The sequence below is a fragment of the Sycon ciliatum genome, chromosome 13 (genome assembly GCF_964019385.1).
Source record: "Sycon ciliatum chromosome 13, ocSycCili1.1, whole genome shotgun sequence".
Lineage (NCBI taxonomy): Eukaryota > Metazoa > Porifera > Calcarea > Leucosolenida > Sycettidae > Sycon > Sycon ciliatum.
The window spans coordinates 2,148,113-2,164,963 of NC_088655.1; positions in this window are offsets into that span (position 1 = coordinate 2,148,113).

Genomic DNA, 16,851 nt, shown 5'->3' on the forward strand with positions numbered 1-16,851 from the left:
AACATTTGATGTTGCAAACCTTGATGGTGAGAATGAGAATAGTGGTGCGAGAATGGCAAAACGAAACACGTCATCGAATCCATGACGTCAAATGTTCATGTGTGGCTACTTGGTCCAGTAGGAAACTATCGAAGACGCTGGTACAAACCTGGGGGAGGGGAAGTTCCCAACGCAACACTGGCTTAGGGAAAACCGAAGCCGTGAAGGTAGTTACATGTAAGTGTGACATGATGCACCTATTTCTGATGTGTTGTTCAAAATGACAATGTTTCTACTTTTCACGGACCATGACACTAGAACGTGACTGTGTGTGAGAATGTTACAGTCTGATTCGATTGTGTGAAAGGATTGAAAACCAGTCCATTTAGAAACAAGTTCGAATCGTCCATCCCACACATTCCACTAGCCGAACACCAAATCCAGTCTGTTCGTCTGTGATAGTGGTCCAGTACAGAAGACTCGCACCAATCCCAGTAAGTGAATGTAGACCAGGCTTGACTGACACATCAGTCACGTGACAACTCTCTTCAGTAGGTTCGCTGTCACGTGACGAAGCTCATTGTGTAATGGGTAGCCAAGTGGTAGGCGCGGTGAAATCAACAAAAATTACTTTTATTCTACTTCTTTCAGGTACACACCTGAGATATAATTATTAGTGAAAGCAAGAGTACATAACCCCCCAGAGTGTGCAACGCCTGATCCAGCTCTGCATAGGGTCTTGGTCGAGCGGAATCGGATCTTTGCGTCATAATACCGTACACATCTGAGGGGAACCCGGGGAGTCGCGGGTACTCTTGGATCAAAAACAATGGTGCCCTGCCTCGAGACCGGCCTTGCGCTGGTGTGGAGTGTACGCATGACATCAGAAGATCCGATTCCGCTCGACCAAGACCCTACACAGAGCTGGATCGGCGTTGCACACTCTGGGGGGTTATGTACTCTTGGTGAAAGAAGAAACGGCAAAATAACTGACTTTCTCTCCGGTGCACACCTGGAGGTTGAATAGCTCGTTATTATCAAAATCTCTCATCTTCATCAAAACAGAAATGCGCAGCCGCTTTTATGCAGCAGACGCCGTACGCTTACATACGGAGATACACTAAATATACATCAGGCAAAGCTCCGTATTAGTTCCGTACTGCTTCCGTATTGGTCGGGCAGGGATACTACACCCTCCCTTCCTACAGATAATCACGCCCTCGTGATTCTCAAAAATTAGTGAAGAGTTATGAACAACAGCGTCACCCGGAAGATGGCAAATTATATCGGAAATGATAACGTTTAGAGAAGACAGAAGAAATGAACTGATAACAAATCATAAAGTAGAAGCACACCAGGTTCACACGATCTCTCGGGGTCAAAAGGGGAAAGAACTGTCCTCCAAATAGGACCTGAAAAACCACAGCACTCTTGCTGCACAACGCTGGCACAACCCGCCAGGAACATCGCAGTTCAAAAACCGAACTGAATACACTATAACTATAAGGGGCGTTGTCACACACATTGTCCCACGTTAGCTGGGTAAACCGTGGCTCACCATGATCAGACGCCTACCAAACTAAACTGGATTCACACACTCGCATAAAGGAAGACTGAAGAAAACAGGGAGACTGAAGGAAGACAGGAAAGAAAATGCCATACCTGGAATCAGCGTTAGTAACCACGGCGGCGGCTGGAGCTATGGCGGAGGGCGAGCCAGGTTTTATCTTCATCTTGGTTGAGCCGGTCACTCAGAGCGGCTAGCTCGGCGTCAAACAAATAAACCTCCCTCCTCGTCTTGAATCGTGGCTTTCACATTGTCGATAGCATCGCTTTGCGCGACGCAAAGAGTGATGGTCTAGCCAGGAAGAGTGTTGACGAAAATCTGCATCCCACCACGGAGGCGAAGTACCAAGTGAATAGTGGACTCCTGCTGAACGTTGTAGTCACTCAGGGTTCGGCCGTCTGCCAACTGCGTGCCGGCGAAAATCAAACGCTGCTGGTCTTGGGGAATACCCTCCTTGTCTTGGTCAGCAGCCTGCATGTCGTCGTCCTCATCAGCTTCGCCATCACCACCGGTAGTATACGTGTAGGTAGCGGGTCGCTTGGAATCGCCATTGGAGTCTCCAGTGGATGCCATGCGTAGAGAAGGGTGATCCACGCTAGCACCCTGGCTGTGCTGCAAGCAGGGCCAAGCCCAGGAAAGCAAGAAACATGATTCTCATCTTGATTCGTCGCACGGAGCTGCAGCGGGTTGAGCCATGGGGGTCTGGGGTCGAATCACGTTGTTTTATTTTACAAAAACACACCGCTGCCACCAATGTAATGGGTAGCCGAGTGGTAGGCGCGGTGAAATCAACAAGAATTACTTTTATTCTACTTCTTTCAGGTACACACCTGAGATATAATTATTAGTGAAAGAAGAAACGGCAAAATAACTGACTTTCTCTCCGGTGCACACCTGGAGGTTGAATAGCTCGTTATTATCAAAATCTCTCATCTTCATCAAAACAGAAATGCGCAGCCGCTTTTATGCAACAGACGCCGTACGCTTACATACGGAGATACACTAAATATACATCAGGCAAAGCTCCGTATTAGTTCCTTACTGCTTCCGTATTGGTCGGGCAGGGATACTTCAATTGTAAGACATTATCCGTTAGCCAACAGTGCTGCAGTAAAGTACGTGGGTCACATTGCTACCCCCACCCCGCACACACACAGGCTGATGGTAGGCGACAGGGCTGCCATACCGCAGAACAAGACCATCTCTGCATTTACTGTTTGACAGCTAAGTTGAACCCATGAGCCTTCAGTGGACGGCAGGTGCATGGTTAGTCAACTAGATACTCCAGACTCGCGGACCTGCTGCATGGCACAATGCAGACTTTCAGAGAATGTGCTAATGACACAACGTCACCGTAGCAGCAGCAGCAGCAGCACCCTGAATATGGGCTAGTTTCACTGTCTACCTTCCTTGGTCTTCATATGACTGACGGTGGACAGCGAAGCTCTGAGCTGTGGACATTGAGTCATGATGTTGTAGAGGTGAGGGATGGTGAAGAACGATACAGCGTACCCAGTTCAGTGGGATAAAGCATTTATTATTCTTTATTTCCACGATGGCCCATGGCCAATAAGGAAGATAATATGATTCAAAATCAGTCCAGAATCATAATTATAAAATCAGTCTATCAAGTAAGGAAACCAACACATTGCAGGGGGATGGGGTTACGATGGGGTACAGAGTGAGCTACTACAGGAGCATATGGATGATAGAATGAAGCTAGACGCCATTGATTTAAACGCATGCTTGCTATTTGTTTCACGCAGGTCGGGGGGTAGTTGGTTGAAATTGTGAAGGGACAGGCTGATGGGTGAGTTGGTGTGTCGGTATGTGTGTGATGATCTCAATGTGTATGTTCTCATGTGTCGTAGTGCATATGGCTGCTCTGTGATTGGTCGTGCAAGGTGAGGCTGTTGCAGGTGAAGGGGAGCGCGGATGTACTTGATGTTGTGGGCAAGAGTAACCTGTCGTAAGAGTTGCCGGGAGACTAATGTGGGGAGTTGGAGATGATGAAGAAGTGAGCTGTGATGGACTGGTGCAAAAAGGGGGATCCGCAAGCGGATACGGGCTGCTCGTCGCTGAACGCGTTCCAATTAGTCCTTCTGTGTGCGGGTGGTGTTGGATAACACGAGACTGCCGTACTCTATAACCGGGCGAATGTAGGCGGTGTAGATTACGAGCAGACTGGGGGTGTTAAGTTGGCCTCGTGTTTTACGAAGTTGGTGAAGGAGTTTTTTGGATTTGTTTATTATGTGCGTGACATGTGAGTTCCATTGGAGGTTGTTTTGTAGTATGATTCCAAGGTGACGGTGTTCTTTGACTTGCTTTAGGGGTGCGTCGTTAAGAGTGATGTTGAGTTGGTGGTTTGGTGTGAACGACAAGGTAACGGTCTTTGAGGCATTGACAAGGAGGTGCCATCTGCGCAGCCAGGTTGCGGCAGCTGAAACGGCTGACTGCAGGGACAACTCCGATGTCAAACGGCTCTGGTGTGTTGCGATGAGCGCCGTCTCAGCTGCAAATTGGCTGCACTTTGTGTTCGAGTTGGTGCAGGCAGAGGGCAGGGCAATGGTGTAGATCAAGAACAGCAGGGGGCCTAGAACGGATCCTTGGGACACCCCTGCTGGTATGGCTTGCCACTCACTGAAGGCGTCGCCGACACGAACACGTTGACGGCGATGGGTGAGGTAGTTGACCATTCATTGCAGGGCGGTATCCTTCAGGTCGAGGTGTTGCAGTTTCTTGAGGAGACCGGCGTGCCAGACTCTGTCGAAAGCCTTCGAGAGATCAAAAAAGCAAGCTGTGACGGAAAGACCTTTATCTCGGCTCTCGGAAACCTCGAGCACGAGTCTGGCGAGCTGGAGTTCGGTGCGATCATTGGCACGTACACTGGATTGATCCACTGGGAGGAAGGGTGTGACGTGCTTGTAGAGTCGCTTGTGGACGATCCTCTCCTGCACTTTACTGATAACGCTGAGAAGTGATATAGGCCTGTAGTTTGTTACCAATGACCGTTCGGCTTTCTTGTATAGTGGGCTCACAGTGGCATCACGCCAGTCCTGTGATTGTTCACCTCTCCGAAATGACTCATTGAAAAGTCGGGAGAGTGACGGCGACAGCTCACGCGCCGTGGTCTTGAGGAGTCTTGTTGGGATGTCGTCAAACCCAGGGGCTTTGCAAGGATTAAGGGCTCCTAGGAGCTGTTCTACCTCGGCGGGTGTGGTGGTGATTTGGGCAAGCTCTCTCTCGCCGGATGTTGGTAGAAGGATGTCGGGGACTGGCTCGTTGTCAACTGAGACGGACTTCTTGCTTTCTGAAATGAAGAAGCTGTTGAATGCTTCTGCCTGCTCTAAGTTCGATGTGAGCTTCTTGCCATCATGGTTCAAAGCTGGCATTTCCTTTCTTGGTGAGATTCGAAGGGTCTTCATAAGTTTGTAGAGGTTTGGGCGGTTTGTATGGGTTTGGTAACAGTGGTTGTCGGCATTGGATGATTTATGAACGAATTTGGACTTGGCACTGCGGAGAAGAGTTGTTGTTTTGTTTCGCTGAGTTGTGAACTGGTCCCAGTCTTCAGCCGTCCGCGTCCGGAGGTATTTCCTGTATAACCTGTGCTTTGTACGGATATTATTTAGCAGATCAGGCGTCATCCATGGGCGTTTTTGAGACACTGCAGATGATCATTCTAGTCAACCGGAGTTGAGTGCAGAACTGGTGTGCGGTGCGAAGTAGAGTGTCACGCCAGAGCGACCACAGTTTGGTCAGCGAATATGACGGCAAGTCAATGTCGGGTGGCAGGAGTTGAGTATACGCCAGCGCTTCTCTCAGGGCGCCAACGTTCTCTGAATTCCAGTTCTAGGTCCAAGGTGGCAGGTTACGTCTGCCACGCTCATCTGCTGGTGGCTGCGTGGAGATAGTTCCCTGGATTGCTAGGTGATCTGAACACCCAAACGGTGCTCTGGAAGAAAGTGTGACCTCCTCCGGAGGGAGATTGGAGATGACTAGATCGAGGCACGAATTTAGATGGCCTCGGTAGATGTGGGTGGCAAAGTTTACATGCTGATGGAAACCATATGCATCGATAAGATAGCTAAGTGCGTCACCAGCTCTGTCTGTGACATCAGAATCCAACCAAGAGCTGTTCTTGGAATTTAGGTCGCCGAGGAGGATGAATGGCACTGTGGTGTTACATTTACCGAGACACAATTCAAGTTCGCGGCAGAATAAATTCGGATCAGAGTTTGGTGGTCGATACGTGCATCCCACGGTGACTGTACGATCTGAGAGTGTAAGCTCTACCCACAGTGACTGGGAGCTTGGCATGACGACTGTTGTTAGGCGTTTGTGGCAGCTAGGGGCATGTATGTATAAAGCAACACCTCCACCCATCGTTTCTGTTCTGTCCTGTCTGTAGAGTGTGTGATCTGGAATGTCATAGAATGAGTCCCGCTCGATGGGGTTTGCCCATGTTTCGCAGACCGCAATTAGTGTGGGCGTGATGCGTGTGATAGTGGGTATGAGCTCGTCCATTTTGTTGCACAAGCTCCTAGCATTAAATGTAAAAAAAACTCATTCCTAGGAAAATTAGGTAAAGAAATACAACATGCTGGAGCCGAAAGAAGACATAGGACAAAAGTATAATATTATGCAAGAAGGCGAAAATGGTGTAAGTGCGAGGATATTACAGTACAACACGTTCCGTTCTGTGTGAGTGGATATCTTGCACTCATCTAGGACTGTCTGGGTTTGCCTTTTCTCATTTTCTTGTTCCTGGGTGCATTGGCAGTGGCCCCGCGAGGTCTTTCAGGTGTGACACTGCTTCGAGGGCGTTTGGAGCTATGCACTTGAAAACCGTCTGAGTCCGTGTCAGAGTCGCTGCCGGACTGCCGGACTTGGTGAGCCGGCCTTGTGACATTGACTGTGCGAGGTCACCAATTGCCTTAGCTGGCAGCTGGAGCTGTGTTTGCGAATCTTGTTGTAGGTTGAACGGTCTGGGCGGTGATTGGTTGAAGTCAGGTAATGGGAGTTCCTCAGATTCTGATGAGCAAGCTGATGCAGCCTGATATTCATCCGTGCTGCGACCTGGGACTTCCTTGTGGGGGCGAGAGGGTGTGCTCTGCCCATTCCAGGCTCCTTGCGCTGCCTGCTGGAGACTCTCCTATCTCTCGTAACATATTCTGAAGCCACGTGAGACGACGGGTAACGGTAATTAGCGAACGAAATAATGTTGTATGTTTTGACATTTGGCTGAACATTTCTCAGGAGAGATGGCATGTATGAACGTAGGCCATGTGAACTCAATCAGCAAGCTAACCCATGAGCAAATGCTTTCCTTGCAGACGTGCATTTGTCTATCCGATCTTCACGTAGAGATCATTACATTCCCTCACTGAATGGCCTATTTATATATTTGTCCATACACTTCATCTGCATGTTGTCTCTTTGGAGAAGGGTATTGTTCATTTCATATGAAGAAGTTTGGGCAATAGATGCTTTCCTCTGGTACAATTCTGTTGGCCTGATGTTCTTTCTAGCTTCATGGATAGCTTAGGTGAGGTACCATCACCATCATTGTTCACAGTACATGAGGCCCAAACACTGCACCGTTCTTTGCTGTGACATGATGTAAGTCATCGTAAGTGCTTGCAGACTCCATACGTTCCAGCAACACCTGGCATGGTTTTCCGTGAACGTCGTGGGTGAACAAATTCCTGTCCAACATGTTTATACAGACATGCCAGCACACACCATGCACCATACACACACCTGACCTGCCCTGTCGAGCCACTGCCACGTGGGCCCGGAGGGGCAGTGGAGAGAAAATGGAAGAACGCCGTCCCACGGCGCCAGGGACACAAAAACAAGAGTTTGTCTAAATAGAGAGCAACACACATACATACACACGCGCGCGCACACACACACACACACACACACACACACACACACACACACACACACACACCACCACCACCACCACCACAAAACGAGAGTTCTGGTCATCTGCCACGAGACTGACGTTTGGCCGGGGAGAGCTTGAGCAGCGGTGTCTATTCCTGCCCTGGACCGAACGGAAGCAGCGGTCGCAGGACACACAGTGTTCACCACAACACGGCTCCACTGTCGTTGGGGACTGAGCCACACACAAGAACGCCACAGCTAAGAAACCAATGGCCACAGCGATCACATTGGCATGCTCCACGCTGCTCCTGCACAGGCTTAGCACGCACGCACGCTCTCTCTCTCTCTCTCTCTCTCTCTCTCTCTCTCTCTCTCTCTCTCTCTCTCTCTCTCTCTCTCTCTCTCACTCACACACACACACAAACACATACACACACATGTGCGCACATGTGCGCACATACTGCGAGAAAGGAAGAGAGCATGAGTGTCAGGTTGTTGCAGAGGAAGTGTTTATCAGCACACACTCAAGTCTTATACAATCATGCACATGCAGGCACGCAACGACCAACTATGCACCATGATGTATGTGTCACATAATAGGGCTTGAAAGTGATGACGTCAAAAACGGCCAGGGAGTAGTAATTTGACATCAGATTTCTATTTTGGATCCACTAAGGTGTGACTTTGCTATTGCCTCAGTATGTGGGTGCATAGCAACCCACTCATGTCGTATGCAGGGGTGACTTTTACTTCGCCACCAGTTGTAACCCCGGCCCCAGTAGCCAAATCAGTCAGTTTCACTGGTTACATCACCTTGCTGTGAGTAAGACGGCCTGAAACGTGCTTGGATCCATACAAAAACTGGATCCAAGTGGATCCGATTTTTGAATTTTTGAAATTGTTGCTATGCTGTGACGTAGCACTTTCAAGCCCTATTATAAGATTGCAATACAAAAGAACAACATAAACAATGTAACCTACTTCGTTTTCCTCCAAGTGTGTCCTCCCCAGCCCGGCCGTCTCCTGCATTTCCCTATCTGGAATGTACCCTACGAAATGGTTTCTCCAGACTAGGAGAAGATGCTTGGTATTCGCCATCTCTCCTGAGAAATGTTCAGCAAACATTTTAAAACATACGACATTATTTCGTTCGCTAATTACCGTTACCCGTCGTCTCACGTGGCTTCAGAATAGGTTACGAGAGATAGGAGAGTCTCCAGCAAGCAGCGCATCCATCGTCAGGAAGTGGAAAGAGCAAACGGCATGGTCCTTGGTTGAGGTAAATGCTGAACGTTGATTTGTCCCAAACAAGATTTCAGCACTTGGTTCGTCACGATTTTCGCTTGCCAGCTATCGTCTCCGCACTCCAGCTTTCTCCTGTCGGTGTCACGTCCCAGTACACAACGGAGAGGACTACTAATAAACAGTTCACGGCGCTAACAGCTAGCGTTGAATATAGCACTTCTAAGTTCTTTCACTTCGTGAATACGATAAGACAACTGAAAATGACACAATTCTGCAGTGATCGACCTTCTCTCTCACGGAGCTAAGCAGAATGTGCGTCATCACCTGTAGTCGCCATGGAAACGCAATCAGAAAATCGGCGATATCGATAATGGCAATCGTACGGAGGCGAGAGATATACCATCGGAACCGATATGAAATTGTCTTTCATCTGAGCCCTACTTGAAAAATCGATGCACTTCCCCTCTAACTTCCCCTTTATCCTCCCTACCCAATTTCCCTTTGATGCGTCCATGGAGCTATGAAGCCGCGAGACTTCTGGTCGGCGGAGTTTAATGGGCCCCACCACCACACTCCATTATTCACCCCAGTGCCTGGAGATGTGGATTTTGTAGAGAAAAAAAGAATAGAAAAAATGAAATGTCGTAGACCTTCCCTGCATTGGGGCATGCCCTGGACATTCCCAGGACTGTGGCATGCCCTGGACCTTGCCTGCATTGTGGCATGCCCTGGACCTTCCCTGCATTATTGGGGCATGCCCTGGACATTCCCTGCATTGTGGCATGCCCTGGACCTTCCCTGCATTGTGGCATGCCCTGGACCTTCCCTGCATTGGGGCATGCCCTGGACATTCCCTGCATTGTGGCATGCCCTGGACCTTCCCTGCATTGGGGCATGCCCTGGACCTTGCCTGCACTGGGGCATGCCCTGGACATTCCCTGTATTGGGGCATGCCCTGGACATTCCCAGCACTGTGATGTGCCCTGGACCTTGCCCGCACTGCGACAATATAATGGCATGCGCTCTGGCAACATTGAGATGTTTACCGGTTGCTGTACGTAATCATACGAATCTACATGTATATTGACATGTATAATCTATGTCGGAGAGAGAAAATAGCGCGAAAATAAACACACGTTCACACAATAATTAAAGAGTTGAATAAAAGAGAGCATAAAAATGGACAAATTCACGCAACATGATCAGCAGCAACAACAGCAGTGGGTATGCCCCAACTCTCACTCACACACACATACACACACACACACACACACACACACACACACGCACACATGCGCACGCACACACACACACACACACATGTTTACGCAGTTCCCAACAATTGCACATCGGGCAAACACTATGATATATAGCAGAGGAGCAATGCTCTACTAGAAACCATGCCAACAAGCAATGCTCCACTATAAACCATGCCAACAAGCGACCATCCATGGACGGGAGGGTGGCGTATGTACACGCAAGCTTGAGGGCATGAGATGATAAAACTATGTAAAAAAAAGAGGTTGGTGTGTGTGTGTGTGTGGCATAGCATAGAGTTGCATGAGTTATGTAGCTGTTAATTATTATAGAATAGACTGTGCACGCCGCTGTTCCAGTGTGATGGGCAGTAGAATCGGAGTTGACAGATACCCTGAATCACCACACCAGTCTGCTGTTAAAGTATAGGTGCCGCCGGGTATTACACAATACACGTAAAACTCTCAGCAAAACACTGCACATGTCATGAGAGATAAATGCCGGGCTGGGCACAATGCCGGGCTGGGCACATTGCCAGGCTGTGCATAATGCCAGGCGATGCACGAAGAGGAAGCGTTGATGTGGATACAAAACATGAAGATGGCTCGCTGTGCTGTTTTCCACGACTCTAAACAGCTTTCGGAGAATTTTCTGCTGGCAAATGCAGTATCCGATAGCATGATAAAGGGAGAGAGAGAGAGAGAGAGAGAGAGAGAGAGAGAGAGAGAGAGAGAGAGAGAGAGAGAGAGAGAGAGAGAGAGAGAGAGAGAGAGAGAGAGAGAGAGAGAGAGAGAGAGAGAGAGAGAGAGAAGGGGGGGGCACTCGGACTAGTACAGCTTATCTCTATATTTCAGGAGAGATCAGCAGAAAGCATTGGAAGTAGAGGAGTGCTGGAGTTGTGCTGGAGCTGTGCTGGAGGTGTGCTGGGGCGGGTGTGTAGGAGTTGCCACACCTCTTGCAGCTGCAAGAACTGTGCAGGTGACTATGCGCACACAGCGCATACTCCCTCTCTCTCTCTCATCCGTCTCAGTTCAGCATGATTATGAGACATGTGAAGCATGTGTAGCAGGTATGGCTAGACTGTTACAACAGTTGAGAAGCTGATGTCGGGGGAGAGTGAGTGACAATGTCAGGCTGATGTCGGGGGAGAGTGAGTGACAATGTCAGGCTGATGTCGGGGGAGAGTGAGTGACAATGTCAGGCTGATGTCGGGGGAGAGTGAGTGACAATGTCAGGCTGATGTCGGGGGAGAGTGAGTGACAATGTCAGGCTGATGTCGGGGGAGAGTGAGTGACAATGTCAGGCTGATGTCGGGGGAGAGTGAGTGACAATGTCAGGCTGATGTCGGGGGAGAGTGAGTGACAATGTCAGGCTGATGTCGGGGGAGAGTGAGTGACAATGTCAGGCTGATGTCGGGGGAGAGTGAGTGACAATGTCAGGCTGATGTCGGGGGAGAGTGAGTGACAATGTCAGGCTGATGTCGGGGGAGAGTGAGTGACAATGTCAGGCTGATGTCGGGGGAGAGTGAGTGACAATGTCAGGCTGATGTCGGGGGAGAGTGAGTGACAATGTCAGGCTGATGTCGGGGGAGAGTGAGTGACAATGTCAGGCTGATGTCGGGGGAGAGTGAGTGACAATGTCAGGCTGATGTCGGGGGAGAGTGAGTGACAATGTCAGGCTGATGTCGGGGGAGAGTGAGTGACAATGTCAGGCTGATGTCGGGGGAGAGTGAGTGACAATGTCAGGCTGATGTCGGGGGAGAGTGAGTGACAATGTCAGGCTGATGTCGGGGGAGAGTGAGTGACAATGTCAGGCTGATGTCGGGGGAGAGTGAGTGACAATGTCAGGCTGATGTCGGGGGAGAGTGAGTGACAATGTCAGGCTGATGTCGGGGGAGAGTGAGTGACAATGTCAGGCTGATGTCGGGGGAGAGTGAGTGACAATGTCAGGCTGATGTCGGGGGAGAGTGAGTGACAATGTCAGGCTGATGTCGGGGGAGAGTGAGTGACAATGTCAGGCTGATGTCGGGGGAGAGTGAGTGACAATGTCAGGCTGATGTCGGGGGAGAGTGAGTGACAATGTCAGGCTGATGTCGGGGGAGAGTGAGTGACAATGTCAGGCTGATGTCGGGGGAGAGTGAGTGACAATGTCAGGCTGATGTCGGGGGAGAGTGAGTGACAATGTCAGGCTGATGTCGGGGGAGAGTGAGTGACAATGTCAGGCTGATGTCGGGGGAGAGTGAGTGACAATGTCAGGCTGATGTCGGGGGAGAGTGAGTGACAATGTCAGGCTGATGTCGGGGGAGAGTGAGTGACAATGTCAGGCTGATGTCGGGGGAGAGTGAGTGACAATGTCAGGCTGATGTCGGGGGAGAGTGAGTGACAATGTCAGGCTGATGTCGGGGGAGAGTGAGTGACAATGTCAGGCTGATGTCGGGGGAGAGTGAGTGACAATGTCAGGCTGATGTCGGGGGAGAGTGAGTGACAATGTCAGGCTGATGTCGGGGGAGAGTGAGTGACAATGTCAGGCTGATGTCGGGGGAGAGTGAGTGACAATGTCAGGCTGATGTCGGGGGAGAGTGAGTGACAATGTCAGGCTGATGTCGGGGGAGAGTGAGTGACAATGTCAGGCTGATGTCGGGGGAGAGTGAGTGACAATGTCAGGCTGATGTCGGGGGAGAGTGAGTGACAATGTCAGGCTGATGTCGGGGGAGAGTGAGTGACAATGTCAGGCTGATGTCGGGGGAGAGTGAGTGACAATGTCAGGCTGATGTCGGGGGAGAGTGAGTGACAATGTCAGGCTGATGTCGGGGGAGAGTGAGTGACAATGTCAGGCTGATGTCGGGGGAGAGTGAGTGACAATGTCAGGCTGATGTCGGGGGAGAGTGAGTGACAATGTCAGGCTGATGTCGGGGGAGAGTGAGTGACAATGTCAGGCTGATGTCGGGGGAGAGTGAGTGACAATGTCAGGCTGATGTCGGGGGAGAGTGAGTGACAATGTCAGGCTGATGTCGGGGGAGAGTGAGTGACAATGTCAGGCTGATGTCGGGGGAGAGTGAGTGACAATGTCAGGCTGATGTCGGGGGAGAGTGAGTGACAATGTCAGGCTGATGTCGGGGGAGAGTGAGTGACAATGTCAGGCTGATGTCGGGGGAGAGTGAGTGACAATGTCAGGCTGATGTCGGGGGAGAGTGAGTGACAATGTCAGGCTGATGTCGGGGGAGAGTGAGTGACAATGTCAGGCTGATGTCGGGGGAGAGTGAGTGACAATGTCAGGCTGATGTCGGGGGAGAGTGAGTGACAATGTCAGGCTGATGTCGGGGGAGAGTGAGTGACAATGTCAGGCTGATGTCGGGGGAGAGTGAGTGACAATGTCAGGCTGATGTCGGGGGAGAGTGAGTGACAATGTCAGGCTGATGTCGGGGGAGAGTGAGTGACAATGTCAGGCTGATGTCGGGGGAGAGTGAGTGACAATGTCAGGCTGATGTCGGGGGAGAGTGAGTGACAATGTCAGGCTGATGTCGGGGGAGAGTGAGTGACAATGTCAGGCTGATGTCGGGGGAGAGTGAGTGACAATGTCAGGCTGATGTCGGGGGAGAGTGAGTGACAATGTCAGGCTGATGTCGGGGGAGAGTGAGTGACAATGTCAGGCTGATGTCGGGGGAGAGTGAGTGACAATGTCAGGCTGATGTCGGGGGAGAGTGAGTGACAATGTCAGGCTGATGTCGGGGGAGAGTGAGTGACAATGTCAGGCTGATGTCGGGGGAGAGTGAGTGACAATGTCAGGCTGATGTCGGGGGAGAGTGAGTGACAATGTCAGGCTGATGTCGGGGGAGAGTGAGTGACAATGTCAGGCTGATGTCGGGGGAGAGTGAGTGACAATGTCAGGCTGATGTCGGGGGAGAGTGAGTGACAATGTCAGGCTGATGTCGGGGGAGAGTGAGTGACAATGTCAGGCTGATGTCGGGGGAGAGTGAGTGACAATGTCAGGCTGATGTCGGGGGAGAGTGAGTGACAATGTCAGGCTGATGTCGGGGGAGAGTGAGTGACAATGTCAGGCTGATGTCGGGGGAGAGTGAGTGACAATGTCAGGCTGATGTCGGGGGAGAGTGAGTGACAATGTCAGGCTGATGTCGGGGGAGAGTGAGTGACAATGTCAGGCTGATGTCGGGGGAGAGTGAGTGACAATGTCAGGCTGATGTCGGGGGAGAGTGAGTGACAATGTCAGGCTGATGTCGGGGGAGAGTGAGTGACAATGTCAGGCTGATGTCGGGGGAGAGTGAGTGACAATGTCAGGCTGATGTCGGGGGAGAGTGAGTGACAATGTCAGGCTGATGTCGGGGGAGAGTGAGTGACAATGTCAGGCTGATGTCGGGGGAGAGTGAGTGACAATGTCAGGCTGATGTCGGGGGAGAGTGAGTGACAATGTCAGGCTGATGTCGGGGGAGAGTGAGTGACAATGTCAGGCTGATGTCGGGGGAGAGTGAGTGACAATGTCAGGCTGATGTCGGGGGAGAGTGAGTGACAATGTCAGGCTGATGTCGGGGGAGAGTGAGTGACAATGTCAGGCTGATGTCGGGGGAGAGTGAGTGACAATGTCAGGCTGATGTCGGGGGAGAGTGAGTGACAATGTCAGGCTGATGTCGGGGGAGAGTGAGTGACAATGTCAGGCTGATGTCGGGGGAGAGTGAGTGACAATGTCAGGCTGATGTCGGGGGAGAGTGAGTGACAATGTCAGGCTGATGTCGGGGGAGAGTGAGTGACAATGTCAGGCTGATGTCGGGGGAGAGTGAGTGACAATGTCAGGCTGATGTCGGGGGAGAGTGAGTGACAATGTCAGGCTGATGTCGGGGGAGAGTGAGTGACAATGTCAGGCTGATGTCGGGGGAGAGTGAGTGACAATGTCAGGCTGATGTCGGGGGAGAGTGAGTGACAATGTCAGGCTGATGTCGGGGGAGAGTGAGTGACAATGTCAGGCTGATGTCGGGGGAGAGTGAGTGACAATGTCAGGCTGATGTCGGGGGAGAGTGAGTGACAATGTCAGGCTGATGTCGGGGGAGAGTGAGTGACAATGTCAGGCTGATGTCGGGGGAGAGTGAGTGACAATGTCAGGCTGATGTCGGGGGAGAGTGAGTGACAATGTCAGGCTGATGTCGGGGGAGAGTGAGTGACAATGTCAGGCTGATGTCGGGGGAGAGTGAGTGACAATGTCAGGCTGATGTCGGGGGAGAGTGAGTGACAATGTCAGGCTGATGTCGGGGGAGAGTGAGTGACAATGTCAGGCTGATGTCGGGGGAGAGTGAGTGACAATGTCAGGCTGATGTCGGGGGAGAGTGAGTGACAATGTCAGGCTGATGTCGGGGGAGAGTGAGTGACAATGTCAGGCTGATGTCGGGGGAGAGTGAGTGACAATGTCAGGCTGATGTCGGGGGAGAGTGAGTGACAATGTCAGGCTGATGTCGGGGGAGAGTGAGTGACAATGTCAGGCTGATGTCGGGGGAGAGTGAGTGACAATGTCAGGCTGATGTCGGGGGAGAGTGAGTGACAATGTCAGGCTGATGTCGGGGGAGAGTGAGTGACAATGTCAGGCTGATGTCGGGGGAGAGTGAGTGACAATGTCAGGCTGATGTCGGGGGAGAGTGAGTGACAATGTCAGGCTGATGTCGGGGGAGAGTGAGTGACAATGTCAGGCTGATGTCGGGGGAGAGTGAGTGACAATGTCAGGCTGATGTCGGGGGAGAGTGAGTGACAATGTCAGGCTGATGTCGGGGGAGAGTGAGTGACAATGTCAGGCTGATGTCGGGGGAGAGTGAGTGACAATGTCAGGCTGATGTCGGGGGAGAGTGAGTGACAATGTCAGGCTGATGTCGGGGGAGAGTGAGTGACAATGTCAGGCTGATGTCGGGGGAGAGTGAGTGACAATGTCAGGCTGATGTCGGGGGAGAGTGAGTGACAATGTCAGGCTGATGTCGGGGGAGAGTGAGTGACAATGTCAGGCTGATGTCGGGGGAGAGTGAGTGACAATGTCAGGCTGATGTCGGGGGAGAGTGAGTGACAATGTCAGGCTGATGTCGGGGGAGAGTGAGTGACAATGTCAGGCTGATGTCGGGGGAGAGTGAGTGACAATGTCAGGCTGATGTCGGGGGAGAGTGAGTGACAATGTCAGGCTGATGTCGGGGGAGAGTGAGTGACAATGTCAGGCTGATGTCGGGGGAGAGTGAGTGACAATGTCAGGCTGATGTCGGGGGAGAGTGAGTGACAATGTCAGGCTGATGTCGGGGGAGAGTGAGTGACAATGTCAGGCTGATGTCGGGGGAGAGTGAGTGACAATGTCAGGCTGATGTCGGGGGAGAGTGAGTGACAATGTCAGGCTGATGTCGGGGGAGAGTGAGTGACAATGTCAGGCTGATGTCGGGGGAGAGTGAGTGACAATGTCAGGCTGATGTCGGGGGAGAGTGAGTGACAATGTCAGGCTGATGTCGGGGGAGAGGAGTGACAATGTCAGGCTGATGTCGGGGGAGAGTGAGTGACAATGTCAGGCTGATGTCGGGGGAGAGTGAGTGACAATGTCAGGCGATCGGGAGAGTGAGTGACAATCGCAGGCTGATGTCCGGGGGATGAGTGACCATGTCAGGCTGATGTCGGGGGAGATGTGGAGTGACAATGTCCAGGCTGATGACGGGGAGAGTGAGTGACAATGTCAGGCTGATGTCGGGGAGAAGTGGAGTGGAGTGACAATAGTCAGGCTGATGTCGGGGGAGAGTGAGTGACAAATGTCAAGGCTGATGTTTCGGGGAGAGTTAGTATGTCAGGCTGATGTCGGGGGAGAGTGAGTGACAATGTCAGGCTGATGTCGGGGGAGAGTGAGTGACAATGTCAGGCTGATGTCGGGGGAGAGTGAGTGACAATGTC